The sequence below is a fragment of the Pyrgilauda ruficollis genome, unplaced genomic scaffold, assembly GCF_017590135.1.
Source record: "Pyrgilauda ruficollis isolate IOZ18807 unplaced genomic scaffold, ASM1759013v1 scaffold3, whole genome shotgun sequence".
Taxonomy (NCBI): Eukaryota; Metazoa; Chordata; class Aves; order Passeriformes; family Passeridae; genus Pyrgilauda; species Pyrgilauda ruficollis.
The window spans coordinates 761,422-780,488 of record NW_024524377.1 but is presented as its reverse complement, the minus strand read 5'-3'; positions in this window follow the sequence as shown (position 1 = coordinate 780,488).

Below are 19,067 nucleotides of genomic sequence, written 5' to 3'. Positions count from 1 at the left end.
CACCATTCCTGGAAGTGCTCAAGAAACGAGTGGATATGGCAGTTTGGGACGTGGTTTAGTGGGTGTGGGTTCAGTGGAAGGTTGGACTTGGAGGTTTTTTCCAAGCTGATGATTCCATGCTGTGTTGTTTCAGACTGTGGAGGAGCAGGCAGTGGCACACCCAGCACACAGATCTCGCTGTGAGCATTGCTCCTGGGAATGAAGGTCCATGAGCCATCCACCCTTTGGTGGGACTTTGTCCTTCTCTAGGATATGCCAACATTTCCATGAATCCACACACAGTAACTTCTGGAATATCTCTGATTCCTTGGTCTCTCATTAGTAAGGGATTACCCTCAGTTCTTGATAGACAAATTCCATGACCACCAGCAGTTTCTTCAATAATAACAAGCCCCCAAAGACACAGTACTGCACTGATAAAACCACAATTTTCATAGGGATCTTGTATCCCAGTCCACTCTCTTCTTCCCTTTCCAAACCCCATCCCCTCCCCAAGTCCCTGACAGCGCTTCAGTCGTCTCACAGAGAAATCCAACGGGACAGCTCATGTTTTCATCTCCAGTGATGCCTTTCATTCCTGAAGGATGCTGCTAATCTGCCAGAATGAGGCAACCACGAACTTCTGACCCAAACCTGGATATAAAGCTTTCACTTTAATTTCCTCTTTGCACAAACTTTTCAGTCCAGTGCTGATTTCAGGGGTGATCCTATGGCTCGACTCGTATGCTCGATGTTAATAAATGTGGTTTCCAAAATTATGATCTAATGGACACAGTAATGATGAGCCAGAATTTGGCCCATTTATGTAGGAAAACATAAATCCAATCATGGTATTTACAAGAGATAGTATGAAAACATTTGTTCTGATCAAAAAAAAAAAAAGTGGGGGGTGTAGCAGAGACTGATTTCTGAATTTGATTTATATTTGATGCAAGCATGAATTCAAAGAGTAAGTGCTACTTTTTCCAAATCAGAGAAGAAAAATAGGGTTTAATTAAGTCAAACATTTACCTTGAATCTCAGGAACAGTGTCCACTAATTAAATTAAAAAAAAAAAAAAAACAAAAAAAAAAAAAACAAGGAAAAGCAAAATAAAGAATGAAATAACCCACAATTAGTAAGAGTATTAGTGAGAGTGAGTCTGCTGGAGTCTTGCCCTCTCTTGCCTTCTCTTTTTCCACAGCTGGCCTGCCTTGGCTGGCTGGATCCACTTTTTGTCATGGCATTTGACAAATTTTAGTTAAAGACCCTTTACACATCATCAGATCACGGTGTTTTGTATTCTCCCATGTCCCCAAACCTTATTTACTGCAGCCCGCTCAGCTCTAACGCAGGCAACATGTAATTTTCCATGGTTTTCTATAAGGTGACATGTTGGATAGTTTTACAAGCTTTGTATTCACAAAGCTCATAGAAAATCTGAAGGGTTTATTGAACATTAGAGATTGAAAATGGAGGTGTAGGGTACCCATTTTTTGGCAGAGAATCCAAGATGTTTTGAGGAATAACCCGCTCTGCCAATATGCAGCAGTAGACCTTCACCCAGCTTGTGTTACCACCACTCCATAAATTTCACAGACTCTTCCAAGCCTTCAAAAAAGCAGCCTGGAGAAGATAAGGTGGATTCAGGGACATTAGAGCAATTTCTGCCAAACATTCTGTCCTTGCTTGGAAGGATTTGAAGAAAGAGTGGCAAGGGGAGATAGAGGAGACATGAGCTGTGTCCTCCCACGTTACACAGTAAATAATAAGAGCAGAGCATTGTTTGCAAAAATCATTCCTGAACAGAAAAGGAGGCTAATTCAAAATTAATTTCATTTATAATAAATACCTTCACCAGCATTTTTATAAATAAAACACCAGGAGTTATTATTCTACTATGTATTTACAAGAAACAGGCAATTCTGAAAAACAGTAGAAGGACATCCCAGTCCTCAGAAGTTTAGGAGTGACAAATCCTGAGGCACCACCCACCTTGTCAGAGTCATTGTGAGCCCATCTTGCTTCCAACTCAGTCAACATATGTCTTACTATTTACCTTGATACGTGGAGAATCAAACCCAAATTTCTGTCATTTCTCCCATAGGCATCTCTCTTTTCTCCCTTCAATGACTTTTTAAAGTTCCCAGAGCATGAAACATCACTTTGATGCTGCATCACATCCAGTTAGGAAGCTCTGGCATGTAGTGTTACGTTTAAACCAACATGCAAATGTAATCAGGACTGACACGTCGTCCCAATAAAGCAGTCACTCAGCTTTGAGGAACTGGAACAGACAGCTTATAAAACAAAGATTCTCACAGCCACAGGTTTGGGCCTTTGGAAATTAATCTCTAGGTCAAACTTAAAGAAAGTTTGAGAAGGATCTTAAAGATGTTCCGTGCTGGTTTAAAAGGCATGCTCAGTGTTTAAAAGGCATATGGATTATGCAATTAAAAATATGCTTTAACTCTTGGGCAGCCCTTAAGTGGTCAGGCAGTCAAACTAGATTATAATTTTAGGTGATTAAAATTCCATTATTTTCTACTCTAAAGTCTCTCTTTGAAACATTCCCTCAGGGACCTTGAGCTGGCCATGGAGAGCTGATGGGCAAGGCCCACAACCAGCAAGTTGCCACTGGAGCACTTAAGCTGCTCTAAAGCTGAACTCCTCCATCAAGTAACAAGCTTCAGGACAAGATTAAATGGCTTCAAGTTCACCAAGAGTGGCTTAGTTTGGATATTAGGGATTTTTTTTTCACTAAAAAGGTTGTCAAGTCCTGGCACAGGCTGCCCATGTCAATAGTGGACTTCCCATTCCTGGAGGGTTTTAAAGACATGCAGATGTGGCACTTGGGGACACGGGTCAGTGGTGGCATTGGCACTGCTGGGGAAACATTTGGACTCAATCTTACAGGGCTTTTCCAACTCAAACAATTCTGTAATTCTGTGAACACGCAGCTCTGAGTGTTTCCTGCAACATCTCTACAACACCAGCAGACTCAGCCAAACATTCCCAAGCTACCCAAGAACAGGAGGGGGAGCAGAGTGGGATTTTTCTCACCTCTCTTCCAGCTAATTCTTGTCAATATTGAGAAATCCATGTTGTGCTAACGCCCTTTGGGAAAAGCCCTTGCCACGTCCCACTCACCAGCCAGGAAGATTATGAGTCCCATCAGGTTGGGGAGACCTTCTCCCCTATCCCTGTCTGGTATGACCTCCCCAAAAAAGGGCTCTGCATGATTTGTTAAAGCAAATCTCATGTTCTGATGGTTATTCTCTACCCCCACCCTCCGGATCTGGGTTAAGGACACCAGATCCCAGTGGAGGGTTTAACTGCCCAGTCTTTCATGTCTTAAACAGCACATCCACACTTGTGTGGGCCTTTGTGCAAGTGTGACCCTCAGCGTTTCACCAGCAATATTGATTTTGGCTTTACAATGCTCCTGTTATCCCTATTGTAAGGATGAAGGGAAAGGCACAGCTAAATCACTTATCAGGGCTGACAAAAAAAGAGAGCGTCGGAGCTGAGAATAGAAACCAGATCACCTGAGGTTTCATTGCTGGGAACGTTTCCCTTCCCTCTTCCATTGAATCTTTGTTTAGTCCTGGGGCAGGTCATTGGGAATCTGGGCAATATGCAGATATGTTTCCTTTCCCAGAAGGAAATCAAGCTTTAGAGGCTCACTTTACAGAGGCAGCCAGTCCGCTCGGGCTGCCGAGGCTTTTGCAGCTCTCACAGGAGGCTGCAAAATCCAGCAATCAGACCTGTGCAGCCACAACGCTTTCGGAGGGGATGGCAGAGCACAGGAACAGCACATTATCTAAAAACAGGCTCGCACAATATGCTTGTGTGGACATCAGAAACTAATCTTTGAAATGGTCCCTGATGAGAGCTGGATTGGCCCGAGCTGCCTTCTGAAAGCGTTCCAATTCCTCCTTTGCATCCGGTGTGTGTTTATTGGAGAAAGAATAAGTCCTCGTTTAAATTCTGCACATGTATTTGCACTGTGACCTTTTTAGCTGTTACCTCATGGCTATATCTGAAATTGGTAATAAAATGCAACTCGGGATAAAGAGCTGCTAGGTGATTTTACACAACTATAATTTTACACTCTCAAAAGGCAGAATATGTAATTCCTTAAACCACACACGGGAACTCGGTGATACTGGGCTGGATTTTTGCTTTCAAAGCCAACACCGTGTGGATAAAGCCAACTCTGTACAACAATACAAATAATGAGTTAAACAGATATGCACAGATCCTGATCCTGTGAGAAACCCAAGTGAAATGAGGATGAAACCCACTGAAATGAGGATGCTGCACCATTACAGGTATAAACAGCTCCCACAGCAGAGAACTGGGCGTCTTAGTGGTTTTGTGTTTACCTATAACTCTCACAGAGGTATTTCTGAAGTCTCCCAAAACTGACACACTTCAAACAATCTCCAAGATATTCATATGTGAAAAAATACCACAGAACAATGTAATGACTAACAGTGAGAGTGAACCTTGAAAACTATTATTATAATTAGACTCCAGCTTTTCTTATACTGTTTTATTGCCTTCCATTGTTCTGATTTTAAGACTCCAGTAAGGAGCCTTTGAGTTAGGTGGTGGTCACATGCAAAGGAAGCCAGAATATGAAAACTAAATATTTAATGTCACTCTGCTTCCCTGTAAAGTCCACTCAGGCAGGGTTACTGCTGCACACAAAGAGCTCTGAGCTCAGTGGGGCTCTCCCCAGCCACAGGTCCAACTTCAGTGACCCAACAGTGCAGATATCACAGAATAATCAGAGGAACATGGAATGGTTTGGGTTGGAATGGACCTTAAAGACCACCTTGTCCCACCCCCTGTAATAGTCAGGGACACCTTCCAGTATCCCAGGGTGCTTCAAGGCCTTGGACACTCCCAGGGATCAAAGGACAGCCACAGCTTCTCTGGGCACCCTGTGCCAGGGCCTCCCCAGCCTCACAGGGAAGAATTTCTTCCTAATATTCCCTCTACCCCTGTCCGCCTTCAGCATAAGGCCATTCCCCTCTGTTCTATCATTTATTTTTACCATTGCCAAAAGTCCCACTCCAACCTTCTTTTAAGGTAAAACTATTTCAAAATTTTCCAAAAGAGGTGATCAAATCAAATCCCTGTTCCTTGTTTAAACAGAAAAGCTGAGCACGGTGGAAAAGCCATTCAAAACCAGATTCTGAAACACTGATACTGTGTTATCAAATCAATATCAATCAAGCCAATCATACCATGGGTATGGTCCTGAAGCCAAAAAAATGCCAACAGATGCTTAAAACCTTAAAAGACCTAGCAGAAAGCTGGAGGTACAGCAAATCTGGAGCTACCCACAGGTATCCTCAATTCCCCACTCCCTGTGCACCTGCAGGGAAGGAAATACTCATCTGCATTTCAGAACAGACAGCAATTGCCACCCATGCAGGTCACTGGGTGAGATTTAAACTAGAGGCACACTTTGTAACTGCATCAGCATCTTGCTTTTCCACTACACATTTATTTATTTCAGCTGACAGCAGCCTCCCTGTCCAGATTTGTAGTGGCACAATACATTAGGAAAACACTTCAGAGTTCAAATTTGGGTTTCAGTTTAGCAATTAACACCAGTATAACAAAGCCCTTAAGCGTTTCTAGCACCTCCACTGATCTGAGAAGTACCATAACTAGTAACCCTTAGGCAAGAAAACACGCTGAATCTGGATAATCCTGAGTTTGCAGGCAGTTCCCCATGAATCAGTGCAGACACTGTAGTGGTAGAGATGCCTGGATTTCGTGTTGGATTTTACCTATATTATATGTGTTGTTGGTTTATATCTATAGCAAACCAATCATGGAAGACCCCCCAGCACCACTTATATGGATGTGAAATTTCTAAGTACAAATGTTGCACAAAACATTTCTATTTCTGTTAATGCAAACATCAATCTCCAAAAGCATATCAGATAGTTACTACACTTATCTATTACAATTTTCATAGGCACCAAACCAAAAGGGATCTCCTAGGTCATAAAATCCATCACTCCATCAAATTCAGTTTATAATTGCTTTCCCAAACTGCTCCTTGTTCACCTTAGAGCCACGTTTTTGTATTTGAGAACATCATCTTTCAAATGGCTAAAAGATTTCTACTTTGTTTGTGATCTGTTTAAATCTGTTCCACATTTTTTGTGCCCACGCTGCCTTTTGGCTCAAACACATCCCTGTGAGTACATCCAGAAATAAAATTGGTGTAGGTGAACGATCACTCAACCTGCATAAGAATAAATCTGAGTTGTAGGTGTGCTGGGATTTCAGTTCATGCTTCATCCCTGGGCTCACCTCAGCCTTGGGATGATATTTCCTGGCTGATTTAAATGTAAGATTAGAGCACCTCCAGAAGGAGCAGATTCTCTTCCACAAGCAGGTCCCTCCATCCACTTCTGCCCCATCAAGTCCTGCATCAGTGAACCTTTAGGTGTGCTGGATCCATTCACCTCTCTTTGGAACCCAACTCTGTGAAGAAAATAATTTTCCTAGCTCCAGTTCCAGCATTTGCTCACTTTTCCAGACTCACATAATGTAATTCATTTAAGGTTTGCCATTAGAAAAAAGTTTTAAAGTAAACAAGTATCCATCAGGCTTGTGGGAAATTTACTGACCCTCTACAAATGTTTCTTAAAACATCTCCCATCTCCTTCCTCTGCATCTGTAAAATCTGATTGCACAAAGATTTTCTTGACCCAACAACATGTTGATTTTAACAAGTTCTAAAACTTCCCACTTTGGGGAACACCTTCATCTGTAGGATAGTTTATTTTGGAAACTAATTCCTGAGATGACTTTTTAGTAGATGTATTCAGAAGAATACAGTAGCATGTTCAGTATTTTTCAAAATAGCTTAAATTCTGAAAGCACCTGTAAATCTTTGTTTCTGTCAAATTTCATGCTATTTTTTCTTGTTTTGCCCTTTTAAAGCAAACCCACTATGTTTAAATGAAACTATAATACTAAATTTTTTCATATATATTCTATGTATTCAATTTGTTTAAAGTGCTCATGAGGGTTTTTTACCCCTAGAGGTGACTCATTCTTCCTTTTTTATCAAATTATCCTATAGATTTTCAATACATTCATGCAGGATCAAGTCTAATCTAAACACTGGGTATTTTTGCACTTTCATTAAGAAATACAAAATGGAAGTGACTTTCTCATTCTCTGTCAAGACAGAATAGTTTCCAGATTTTCTTTCTGTAACATAGAAAACTTAAAATAGCCTTTGTCTTTACATTGATTCCTAATTTCCATATTAAAATATTTCTGCTATTGTAGAACAATATTAAGGCAAAATAATAGATTTTAAATGACAAAAACCTCCTTCAAACCTCACCATAATGTCTCAGCTCATTGGGAATAATCTTCTCCACAGTGTGATACTGATAGTTGAATTCCAGATTAATATTCATCTGTAAAATAAACACCAAAGGTCACAATCTGGCTCCTGATGGGCATCCTAGTCTTCTCCTGGTCTCCTGAACATCCAGACTGGAGCTTGACAATGTCATATCCCCAAATACAGTTATGATTCCAAAATTTCCCCAGGCTTTCTGATTTATTTTTTCCAGCATGAAGAAGTGCATACAATTTTATATCAAATGGGAAGAATATTTTTTTCCAATTTAACATGACAACTCACTCAAAATATTATTCAAATATATGTGGGAAAAGCTTTCCAAAACACTCTCCCATCATAAATGATCACATTTATTTTGAGTGGAATGACATCTTCTCTTTACCCAGAAATTATGGTTTCATTTTTATAGCTCCAAAATATTATTTTTTTAAGTAGTAATGAAGCAAACATTAGAAAAGTCTCCTTTTAATTGTTAGAAAACAAACAATTTTACATTTCCATCTATTTTCTAGTTGCAGGATAAAATGCTCCTTTTACACACGTTTAACTGATAATTATAAAGGAGCAAGAGGAGCTGAAGACAGAAAGGGGTGGAGAAAAAAGGAAGTTACATTGGTTTACCTGTAGAAGGTACTTATTATTTTATTACAATGGTTTAGGCATCCTGGAGTGAATTATGGCAGATGCTCTACAAAGCCAAGCAGGGACACAGTCTCCAGAAGCCACCAGTGAAATCTCTTTATCCTACAAAATCCCTCCGGCACAGAGCAGATGTCAGGCTGGTAATACACCAAAGACACCAAAAGCAAAGAAAAGTTAATTACTCAGACTGGTTGCTACTACAGAAAAGAAAATAGGAACTTTTTAAACAAGTCTTGCCACAAACATGGATTCCCTCATGGTGTTTTTACCCCAGTTTCCCTCCTTGGTTTTGCAGAACCTTTCTGCAGCACCAACAAATGATTTGGGACATGAACCCTCAAACCCCCTCCAAGAATCCCCAATTCAACAAAAACTGACTCAGAATAAGATACTAATTATTTTTCCCCCCATATAACTTGATGGTGTCCTCTTATACTTTCCTGTTCTAGTGTGTTTATCAGTAAATAAGTAAAATTAACAAAAATATTAAAAGGTATGTTTTTAGTAGCGCATCTTGCCCTGAAATAATGAAGCAGGGTTAAGTGAAACCACTTCCATTATTTTCTATTAAAAAAAGAAACATTTTCCCTAAATGTCACCAAGAAAAGGACCAAAGCAAGAAAAAGGTTTGATTCTGATTGTCCTTTGAAGTGTTTAATCTCAAAAATTGTAAATTCATGCAACAACTCTCTCTGCAGCCATGGATCCACATTCTCAGACATGTCTTTGTGTTGTAACTCAGACATCACAATTTTCTGCTCTCAAGTCACCACATGTGTGATGCAGCACATGTAAAAGGTGCATTCCACAAATGAGGGCAGAAAAATCCAAAGTTTAGGTGTTCCAGGTGGAGAAAGGACAGCAGCTGCAAAACACCATCATCCAAACTTCAGAGGATCATTTCCAACTCAAGTTCTGCACAAGGGATCAAGTGTTTTACCCCAAATCAATTGATTAGCTCAAATATACCTCAAAAATCACATATGGACAAACCATGGCTTTCAACAATTAGCCATTCCATAATTTTAAAGATGACCTATAACACCTCATGTACTTCCCAAATATCGAAAAGCAGAAAGTTTTCTGTTCCTAAATTTAAATTTTACTTAGAAAATTTAAAATGGCTTCGTTTATTTTTTTTAAACTTAATTTCTCAAACCTTTTGCATATTGGAAAAATCTATCATCATTCTTTGCCACAGAATTTCAGTTTTGACCCCATTATCACTTCTAGGTGAAAAAGCTTTGATTGAGACATTTAGTTAGGTGTATAAGTTATAAAAGCCATGTCAGTTTTTCCCATAACCAAAGTCCAGCTTCTATATAAAATCATTTTCCATGGAGCACTCTCCACTCATCTAAAACATAAAACTTTCCAAGCCAAGAACACATTTCACTGGCAGTTTTCAATGCTCCAGACTGTTACTGAGAAGATATTTTCCTGCCATGTTCCATGTCATCCCTACTTATTCACAGTGTGAGTGGGATTTTTTTTCGCTAGGCAGTCTAGAGAAAAACTTTCTTTATGTGGTCTGGAGTCTGTTCAGAAAGATGTTAAAACCAAGAAGTTAGAAGAGAAAGTGGAAAAATTCCAAATAGGTGAAGGGGAATTTGTCCATCCGATGAGAAGTGATGAATCCACAACGCTCCTCCACGCGACATCTCCAGAGAGACAAAGCTCAGCTCGAGGTTTGCCGCACGTGAATCGAAGCAATCCAGAGGCAGGATATCCTGATCATCCCTGACAACTGGATAACGAGACAGAGCAGTCCTGGGACACATGCTTGGATGTGATTGCACATCAACAAGAGCTGGAGATGATAAACAGAAGAGCAGTGCAAAAATACACTGTGGTTGGCAGCTGTGGGTGAGGAGGAACTCTTGGCACACCCGAGCACAGAAGCTGTGGTGGAGGAGGATGACTTACCCAGGAGCTGCTTGTTTGTAACTTTGACAAGTGTTTTCTTTCAACGTGGATGATGTGCTCGAGCTAAATGTATTGTTACACCCAGATTGACAGCTCACATTTCCAGTGCTGTCCTTTTAACTCACGAGCAGCGGGAGTGTGATGGAAATCTCATGGCAGCAACACTTTTAGCAAAACTCTGTGGAGGAAATATTTCCTGAAACATTTGCCCAGCTTGGAAACACCAAGTGAAATACAAAGAGCCAGCCCAGGATGAGAAGGTTATGTGATGGGTAAGTACATCACAACCACCGTCTCCTGAAAATTGTGAAAGCTGAGGTGGCCACAGAGAAAAGATATCGACAATTATCTTCCTGTACTCAACATGAGTTCAGCTGCTGTCCCACACACTTCTGAAGTGTAGTGAAAGTCAGATAAAATGTTCCAAGATCCATTTTCCTAATCAGAGTTATCTGACAGGCAACTTAGATCCACACACAGCCTCCAAGCCTGCACAGACACCACAGTGGAATTCTTCTGCACAAAGAGGGCTTCACAAGAGTGGATCTTTGATATCCACATAGTCAGGAAAAATCCAAAGGACTCCAAATAACCTTCCAAAAATCCCTCCTGAACAGTGCTAGGCTTCACCTGGGCAATGCCCTCTCTGATAGCAACAGCTGACCCAAGGTCCTGACCAATTATGGATATTAAGGGTCCAATATAATTTTCCAAGCACAGACACGTGAGCACTAACGCCCTGGCCAAACACCAATTTGGATAATTATTTTGCCTACCTAAAAGTCCCCGTTTTCATCAGAATCCTTCATTTCCAAAGCTGTTCTGCAGCGCTGTTGAGCGCTGTTAAACAGCTGCAATATCTCACCCCAGAGATGTCTGCATTTCAGTGGTGGGTGATGCTATCCAAAGAGTTTGAATATCAGTTTAATCACTTTGGCATCCTTCAGGAACAAAGTCACTATTTAAATGTAAGATTATTGTAGAGAATGAAATTGTCAATAAATGTAGTAATGTCTATCTCTAACTATAAGCAATTAGAGAGCTGATCTCCAACTCTGAAAAAATAACACCAGATGGTATTTTTCAGAAAAGTCAAATGTAGAATATTATATTTTTTTGCATTTTTCAGTACATCATGATGGCAAATAATATTATGTGAATCCTGCAAGTACAAGAAAAATCTGCAAGTATAACATTCTTCTCTTCCAGCGAACATCCTGTGAATTCATAAATATTTACATTTTGCAAGTTATAATTATGTAGCACTGGAGGAAAAAAAAAAAGAGTGACTGTACATACAAGTTTATAAAAGAACATTCATAAATTAAAAATGTGCATTGTTCTGAAAATGATACCTACTGTGTTTTTTGTGTCAGCCTGTCAAACCATGGGGTACCTTCCAACCTCTCCCTCAGCTGGGAAAAAAATTAGCCTTTTAGGTCTGAACAACTATTGATCTCTTAGAGTTGTTACTATTAATAGTTTTAAATCATTATTTCTGAAGTCATCACTGGAGAGATCTGTTAAAGCAACAAGAAAAGTTTGTACTGCAACAGGGATAATGCTCCTACACAAGTTGACAAACACAGATGCACTCCAAAAATCTTTGGAATTTTGTGAAAAAGCCCTCACCCACTTGCCTAGATTCAGACAGTTCAGTGTTATCCTGTCACTTTTTTTTTTTTAAGTGGAATTTTGTATAGTTTTCCTGTTGCTGCAATTTATGTACTAAAGGATAATTTTAGTGTTAATGAATCTGAACTGCAGGAGAGTCCTGGAGCTGAGATTTCAGTTGCAAGAACATCATTTTCTCAGCAACCAGCAAAAACTATTCATTGAAGACTATTTTTATTGAAGGAATTTTACCATTTTTGTTCATGAATAATCCATGAACAGATGTTGATTTTTACAAGTTCAGTTGTTATTTGAAATTGTTTGAATACTTTATACAAACATATTGCAACCTCTGGGTTATTTGTATTTTTTTTGTTGTTCTATTACAATGTTCAACTATTCATTGTGAGATAGATTGTCTCCTCATGCAAATAAATCCTTACCAATGTAAAAAAAATAAAATGGTTGGACAGGTGACCTAGGTGTATTATTCATGATGTAAATTCTTTAGGGAAAAAAAAATAAATTACTTTATGACCAGAGAAATCAACTTTTGCAAATAGGAAAAAAGAAAGGAGAAAATTATTTGTACAAATGCTTAATACTGGCTGTAGGATGGTCAATCCCTCTGAGTGTTCTTATCAAAGTAAAAACTCTGCACAACCATTCATGCAAATAGACAAGGGAGTTGCTTTGATATCTTAATTAATAGCTGTGAAATCACCTTTCACTCTCTCTCTAAAGTATTTGTTCAGCTGTATTGTTGAGATAAAAACAAAAACCATGGTGGCATCACCTTTGTCTTGTAGGTGTTTCCAACCTGGGCTGAGTTTCCATTTTCCCTGGGCTCTTTCCCTGCAGGCAAATCATGCATTTCCTGCTCTTCCTTCTCTTCCAACATGCCAAATTTGCATCCACACCAGACAGTTTATCACAGGAGAAGCCTGTGAACACAGCAGGCGACTTTTCAGCCATAATTTTTACCTTGTTAGCTTATGCAATATTACCCTAATTCCAGACAAATGACGCCACATCTTCCAAAAAGAAGGAAGTCACCGAAAAAAGGTTTCCAAGCCTGATTTAAGCATCCAAACCTGAATTTACACAACATTAATCCTTCCCCCTTATCCTTGAGTTAGATCCCTTTTAGGTGCCTTCCTGGCAGTCCTGACAGACATTTATTGGGAGGCTTATTATTTATTGGAGCTGCAACCTCCTGGTTTTCATAGAGTCATTTAGGTTGGAAAAACATCTAAGATCATAAAATCCAAGTATTTTCTGACCATCTGTGGGAAATTTACATAAAAATAACTGACCAAACTATGCTGATCTTCAAGTCTGTGTTCTGGGAAGTGATTAACTTTTCTGAGAAACTACATTGAAATAAAAGTTGTCAGTAGGAGCATGGAGACAGAGAGGTGCTGGCTGTCCAGATTATTGAATAATTATTGAATAATTTGGGGAAGGCAGGTGGCAAGGCTGCTGGGATGTTTTCATTATTTCTGTTACCTTTCAGAGCTTGTTTTTCACAGGATCTGAAACACCTGAAGCTGGCTGGCGGTCCTGGCTGTGAGGAGCCTGGAGTGACAGCAGGAGGGGAAATGGTTCCAGCTGGAAGACAGTTTGGGAATAGTGGATATTGGGAAGGAATTCCTGGCTGGGAGGGTGGGCAGGCCCTGGCACAGGGTGCCCAGAGCAGCTGTGGCTGCCCAGGGATCCCTGGAAGTGTCCAAGGCCAGGCTGGACAGGGCTTGGAACAGCCTGGGACAGTGGAAGGTGTCCCTGCCCATGGCAGGGGTGGACTGGGATGACCTTGAGTGTCCATTCCAGCCCAGAACATTCCACAATTCTGTGATTTTGCTCTTGGGCACCACCCAATACTCCTGACAACCAGACAGGAAAACTTAAAACTCAAATTATGAGCAAACGAGATTTTTATTTATACCTGTAAACCATATTAAGCTTGTTCCCTTTGTATTTAATGCCTGGTCAGTTGGCAACATTCTCTGTGAGGCCACCACGAGATTTTTATTCCTGACTGATCCCTGTGCAGCATCTTCATGGAAGCTGCAAGCCAAGCCAGCAATCCAGGTATGTTTATGTGTTACCACTTATTTCTGCCTCTCCAATGCACTAATCCCCACAGTTGACAGCACTTATGTTGCAATGACCTGCAGTCATCTGATCAACTTCCTGAATGCTTACCAGCTATAATCAAATATATTCTCATCTCTTATTTGAACAAATCAAACAGAAATTGAATACATTTTTTTTTATGAACACTAGCAATATGTTCTCTTCTCTGATAATTTTGACATTAAAATTCCATTTTAATAATCCCATCCTTCAGGCTTTGCAGACTCTTAAGGTATTAAAGCAAAAATTATCCTAAGCAGTTAGATTATAATGTATTTAAAGATTAGACATTTCATGTTGAATATTAACTGCTCCACTTCCCAGGGAAAAAAAAATGATGCAGGGTTTTTTCCTTGTATAATTTATACATTTTTGATAGGTTGACTATACAAAGTTCAAACCTTTTATGAAAAAATACTACAAAATATACTCATAGTTCTGCATTGTATTAAAAAGCTGTATATAAAGGTATGAGAAAACATTTTTGCTGCCATCATTAACATATTTTGATCCCTCAGAAATGGGAAAAATGGCTGTTCCACCTCAATGCAGCCTATCAGGCTTTTGAGCTGAGACAAGACAATAAAATATTTGCAGTCTAAGGAACATTTATTTGCACATCATAAAAGTCAGGTCACACATTTAGACTTAAGGTTTCATAATTACATAAAATGGAGAAGCATTAGTAAATTACTCTGAAACAAAGCAAATTATACCAGAAAAAAAAATCAACTAATTCATAAGTATTTCAGGTATTTGTCTGAATCATGTCAATCCTTTATGAACACTCCCCATCCCTGGAAGTGTCCAAGGCCAGGTTGGATGGAGATCTGAGCACCCTGGAAGGTGCCCCTGCTTGTGGCAGGGAGTGGAACTTGATGGGTTTTAAGATCCCTTCCAAGCCAAATCGTTCTGGAATTTCATGAATGGCCAAAGACAGCTCTGAATTCAGGATAGTCATTCAGCCACAGCTCCTGACATGGACATTGTCCCCTCAACACTTGCTGAGCAAAATTTCCTCCACAGTGAGTAAAATCTCTTGCTTTAAGCTCACCCACTGCCTTATTCTGAAATAGCTTCTCTGCATGGAAAAACCTTCACCTGCGGAGAAAACAAACAAACAAACAAACAAACAAAAAACAAAAATACCAAACAAGTTTTCTTCTTAGAATTTCTGCTTCTGAGTATAAACTTGCAGAAGAAGACCCCAACCCTGCCAGCTCCCCCAGCAGCAGAGGGACCTGTGGAGCCCCTCCAGGGCTTCCCCTCCTCCAGGCAGCAGTACAGGGTGTTTCTTCTCTCTTTCTACAAACAAAAAAATTGTTTACAGGGGGGAAAACCCTGTGGTCCAAAGGAATATTTATCCATTGGCGGGTAAACAACATCAGAGACAGCCTTTGTTTCCACACTGACACCATAAATGCACACCCTTTCCTGTGCTATTACTTCTTCATTTTTTAACAATGTGCTTGTGCTATTAGAAGTGTATTTTGGGTTATTTCTGTGGAACATTTCATATCTTTTCTCTTTGTCCTTTTGCCTTGCCCTTCAATTTTGACCGTGATGGATCTAAGCATATTTAGGACATTAAGGGCAAACTAAATTGTTGTTTATACAGTTAAATGTAAAAAGCATAATGGTAGGGTAGTGTCTATATTCTGGAAAATAAGTACACTTGTCTGATTTTTATTACATATCTTCTCTCCTGATGTGTACTGAGTAAATTGTGGGGTCTCTGCTGAAAATGCAACATGAAAGTTTAATTCATCCGCAGGATCTGTCAACCTGAGCATGCACTGAGCAACTGAAAACAAAGAGAGAACACTCGAGCTTTAGGAGAGGCACTCAAAGAATGCCTTAATGAAATCTGTGCCACCACAGACAGGGCTGGTAACCCAGTGAGCGACGGCCACGAGTGATCTCCTTCACCAACAGCCTGAACCCGGCATCAGCATCAGCCCAGCTCTGCAGGCTGCCCCTGGGGCATTGCCAGCCCGAGGTGGGAGCTGAGAGGGAATCCCAGACTGGTTTGGGTTGGAAGGGACCTTAAAACCACCCCTTGCCATGGCAGGGACACCTTCTACTATCCCAGGTTGCTCCAAGCCCTGTCCAGCCTGGCCCTGGACACTTCCAGGGATGCAGGGGAAGCCACAGCTTCTCTGGGCATCCTGTGCTGGAGCCTCATCACCCTCACAGTCGGGAATTTCCTTCTAATATCTCATTTAAACTCTGCTTAAAGCCTTGTCCATATCTTCCTCGACTTCTGGAAATTTTCCTACAGGAATTCCTGTGAAGTCTGGAGCCCAGGAGCCAGCAGGGAGTTTTCCAAGCAAGACACACAAGTCTGGTGGCCTGTGCGTGCAAGGGCTGCTAATCCAGCCCCAGCTCCCTGAACTCACACACACACCCCGCTCTGCCTGCCCAGATGTTTTCTGATTAATAATGAGGTCACCCCCAGTGCCAAAAACACGGCCTCGTAGTTCTCCAACACTCTTGGAAAGCCAAGGAGTGTTTGAGGGGGATGAGAATTTTAAATACAACATAAGTATAAAACACAATAAATCAAACGAATTTGTTTAGATGAAAAGCACTTTTTTGTTTTTGTCAGCACAGCAACTGTATATTCCACAATTACTGTAATGTTTTCTGACATAAAACTGCTGTATCTGACCCAGGACTCTGGTTACACCCCTTCTTCCTTTACAGGATGGTTCTTAAGAAAATGTCTGTATTTTAACATTTCCAAGGCTAAAATAGAAAACAAAAAATACAAAAGTGGAAAGGGATAGTACACACCATTACTATATCTCTTCTTTGGTCACTACCCCCCGCCCAAAATATCATTGAGGAAAGAGCGGAAAAGGCTCCATTCTTTGAATTTCTGCCCCAAAATGATGGGCAAACCTGCAAAGACAACTGAAATGCACAACCCTAAAAAACCAGATGAGAGACATGGCTGTGTCACAGTCCTGCTTCTCCCTTAAAAACTCTTGACATCACCCTCATGACTATTCCACTCTCCTGCTTTTGCTTTATATTTATATATTTATATTTATAAAGTCGTGCAACTTTATATTTTACCATAAACAACTTCAAGAGCTCTAAAGCCCAGAGCCAAACATCTGAGTGGGGCTCCTACCATAATTTTTTTTTTGAGTCCCTAAAGGATCTGGAAAGGGAGATGCCAGCAGAGACCAAGGGCTGGTCCTATCCCACCAAGGGAAGCCCAGGCTGGGAACCACAGAGCCATGGGAGAAGCAGCTCTTTTTCCAGGCTCATGCAGCACCACCTATGGACAAAAAGACTGCATTTCTCTGGAGTATTTGGGGATGGCAGAGCCTCCCACCCTGGCTGCTCCCGCAGGATCGCGTGCGCTGCCGCTCCCGCTGCCTGGAGCGCCCGGGGAGCAGCAGGGCTGGAGGCACTTTGCATCTCTTTGATTTAATCCAGAAAGAAATCTTGAGAAACCAAAGAAGGTGAACGAGAGTGAGCGTCTGGCACTGAATTGCAAGGATCAAAGACCCAGAAAACCGAGTTTTGCATAAAAAGTCAGGCGGCTGCCGAGGCCTCTTCTCCCAGACCCACCTGCCTCAATAAACAGTTTAATTTGGGTTTTTTTTTGTTTTTTTTTTTTTGCTGTGGTTCTGTTCCATAACACACAGACATGAAATTGGAAATCACACTATTGCTAAGAAATAACACCCTGAGTGCTTGTGGCTTTCCCAGCTCCTTCTGCACGTTTCAGGCTCCGTGTGGTGTCGGGAGCCTGCGGAACCCCGGCGCTGCAATCTGGGACTTGCCACGATAAATGGCTTTGGAACAGGGCTGCGCACAAGAATTTCAAAAGTTTGGGGTTTTTCAATTGTGTTTCCCTGCTTACAGAGGGAATCCTGAGAATGCGAAGTGCATCACACAGGGACTGATATCTGCCAGTTCCCAGAGGGTATGGAATGAATTGTGCCTTGGGATGTGAGGCATCCCGTTCTCCTTAGTGCTGAACCTAAAAGTGGCAACTTTCAGCACTGAGAGAAGTGAAAGTGGGAGTACGAAAACTATTTTTTAAAAAGAGCAAAATTAATTTTTATAGGGCATCCATTTTACAGAATGTATTTTCATTTGTGTTTCAGAATAAAAATTTAGGGAAGAACCCCACAAACCTCCCAAAACCTCCCCAAACACATACAAAAAAAACCTGCTTCTGAGATAGAAATAAAGTCCTGGAATTGGGGTTTTTCAATTGTGTTTCCCTGCTTACAGAGGGAATCCTGAGAATGCGAAGTGCATCACACAGGGACTGATATCTGCCAGTTCCCAGAGGGTATGGAATGAATTGTGCCTTGGGATGTGAGGCATCCCGTTCTCCTTAGTGCTGAACCTAAAAGTGACAACTTTCAGCACTGAGAGAATTGAAAGTGGGAGTATGGAAAACTATTTTTTAAAAAGAGCAAAATTAATTTTTATAGGGCATCTATTTTACAGAATGTATTTTCATTTGTGTTTCAGAATAAAAATTTAGGGAAGAACCCCACAAACCTCCCAAAACCTCCCCAAACACATACAAAAAAAACCTGCTTCTGAGATAGAAATAAAGTCCTGGAATCTGACACTTTTTGCAGAATTTAGATGTGGCTTGATAGAGAGCTAATACAAAAGAATGCCTCTTGAACTGAAATATTCTTGATGGACCTTTGTTCTACTGGCTGCTTTCCTAATTTGATTAATTGTAGAAATTTGGATGAGTGCTAGCTCAGAACATTTGGGGTTTTAAATGCAGGATTTTCTGTTGCACTTTATGCCAGTGAGTGATAATGACATATCTTGAACTTCAAAGGTGTCTAAGCAATTAGAGATTCTCTGCAAGAGAAAATGCAGAGAGGAAAAAATAATAAAAAACCCTGTTTTTGAACAGTATTCCACAAATGTTGAATATTAAGCACATTTTGAGAATATTTGCGTAGCATTAAGTACTCAACTTGCTTTAAAATTATGAATAATTTGACTTTTCAGGATAGAAAGCGGTGCTGTGAGTCTCCTCTTGAGCCCATCCTTTATTTGTACAGCCCTATAACACCACGATTTCATGCTACATGTGTTGCTTGTTATATATCCTAAAAATTCAATTTTCTTATCCCAGAAGGAAGGAGCTATAAGTGAAAGCAGTCATTTGATCATAAAGTGTTGTCAACGTGAAGGAAACCACTTTTGAACGCTCTGCCACCACCCTTATTTGTGGCAATCATGCAAATCACTGCAAACTGGCCTGAAACCTGAGTTCCTTTGGCTTTCAGTGAAGCTACAGCAACGGTGGGCACAAAAGGAAGGAGAAACAGCATCTGATAAATGTTCCTGTGAGCAT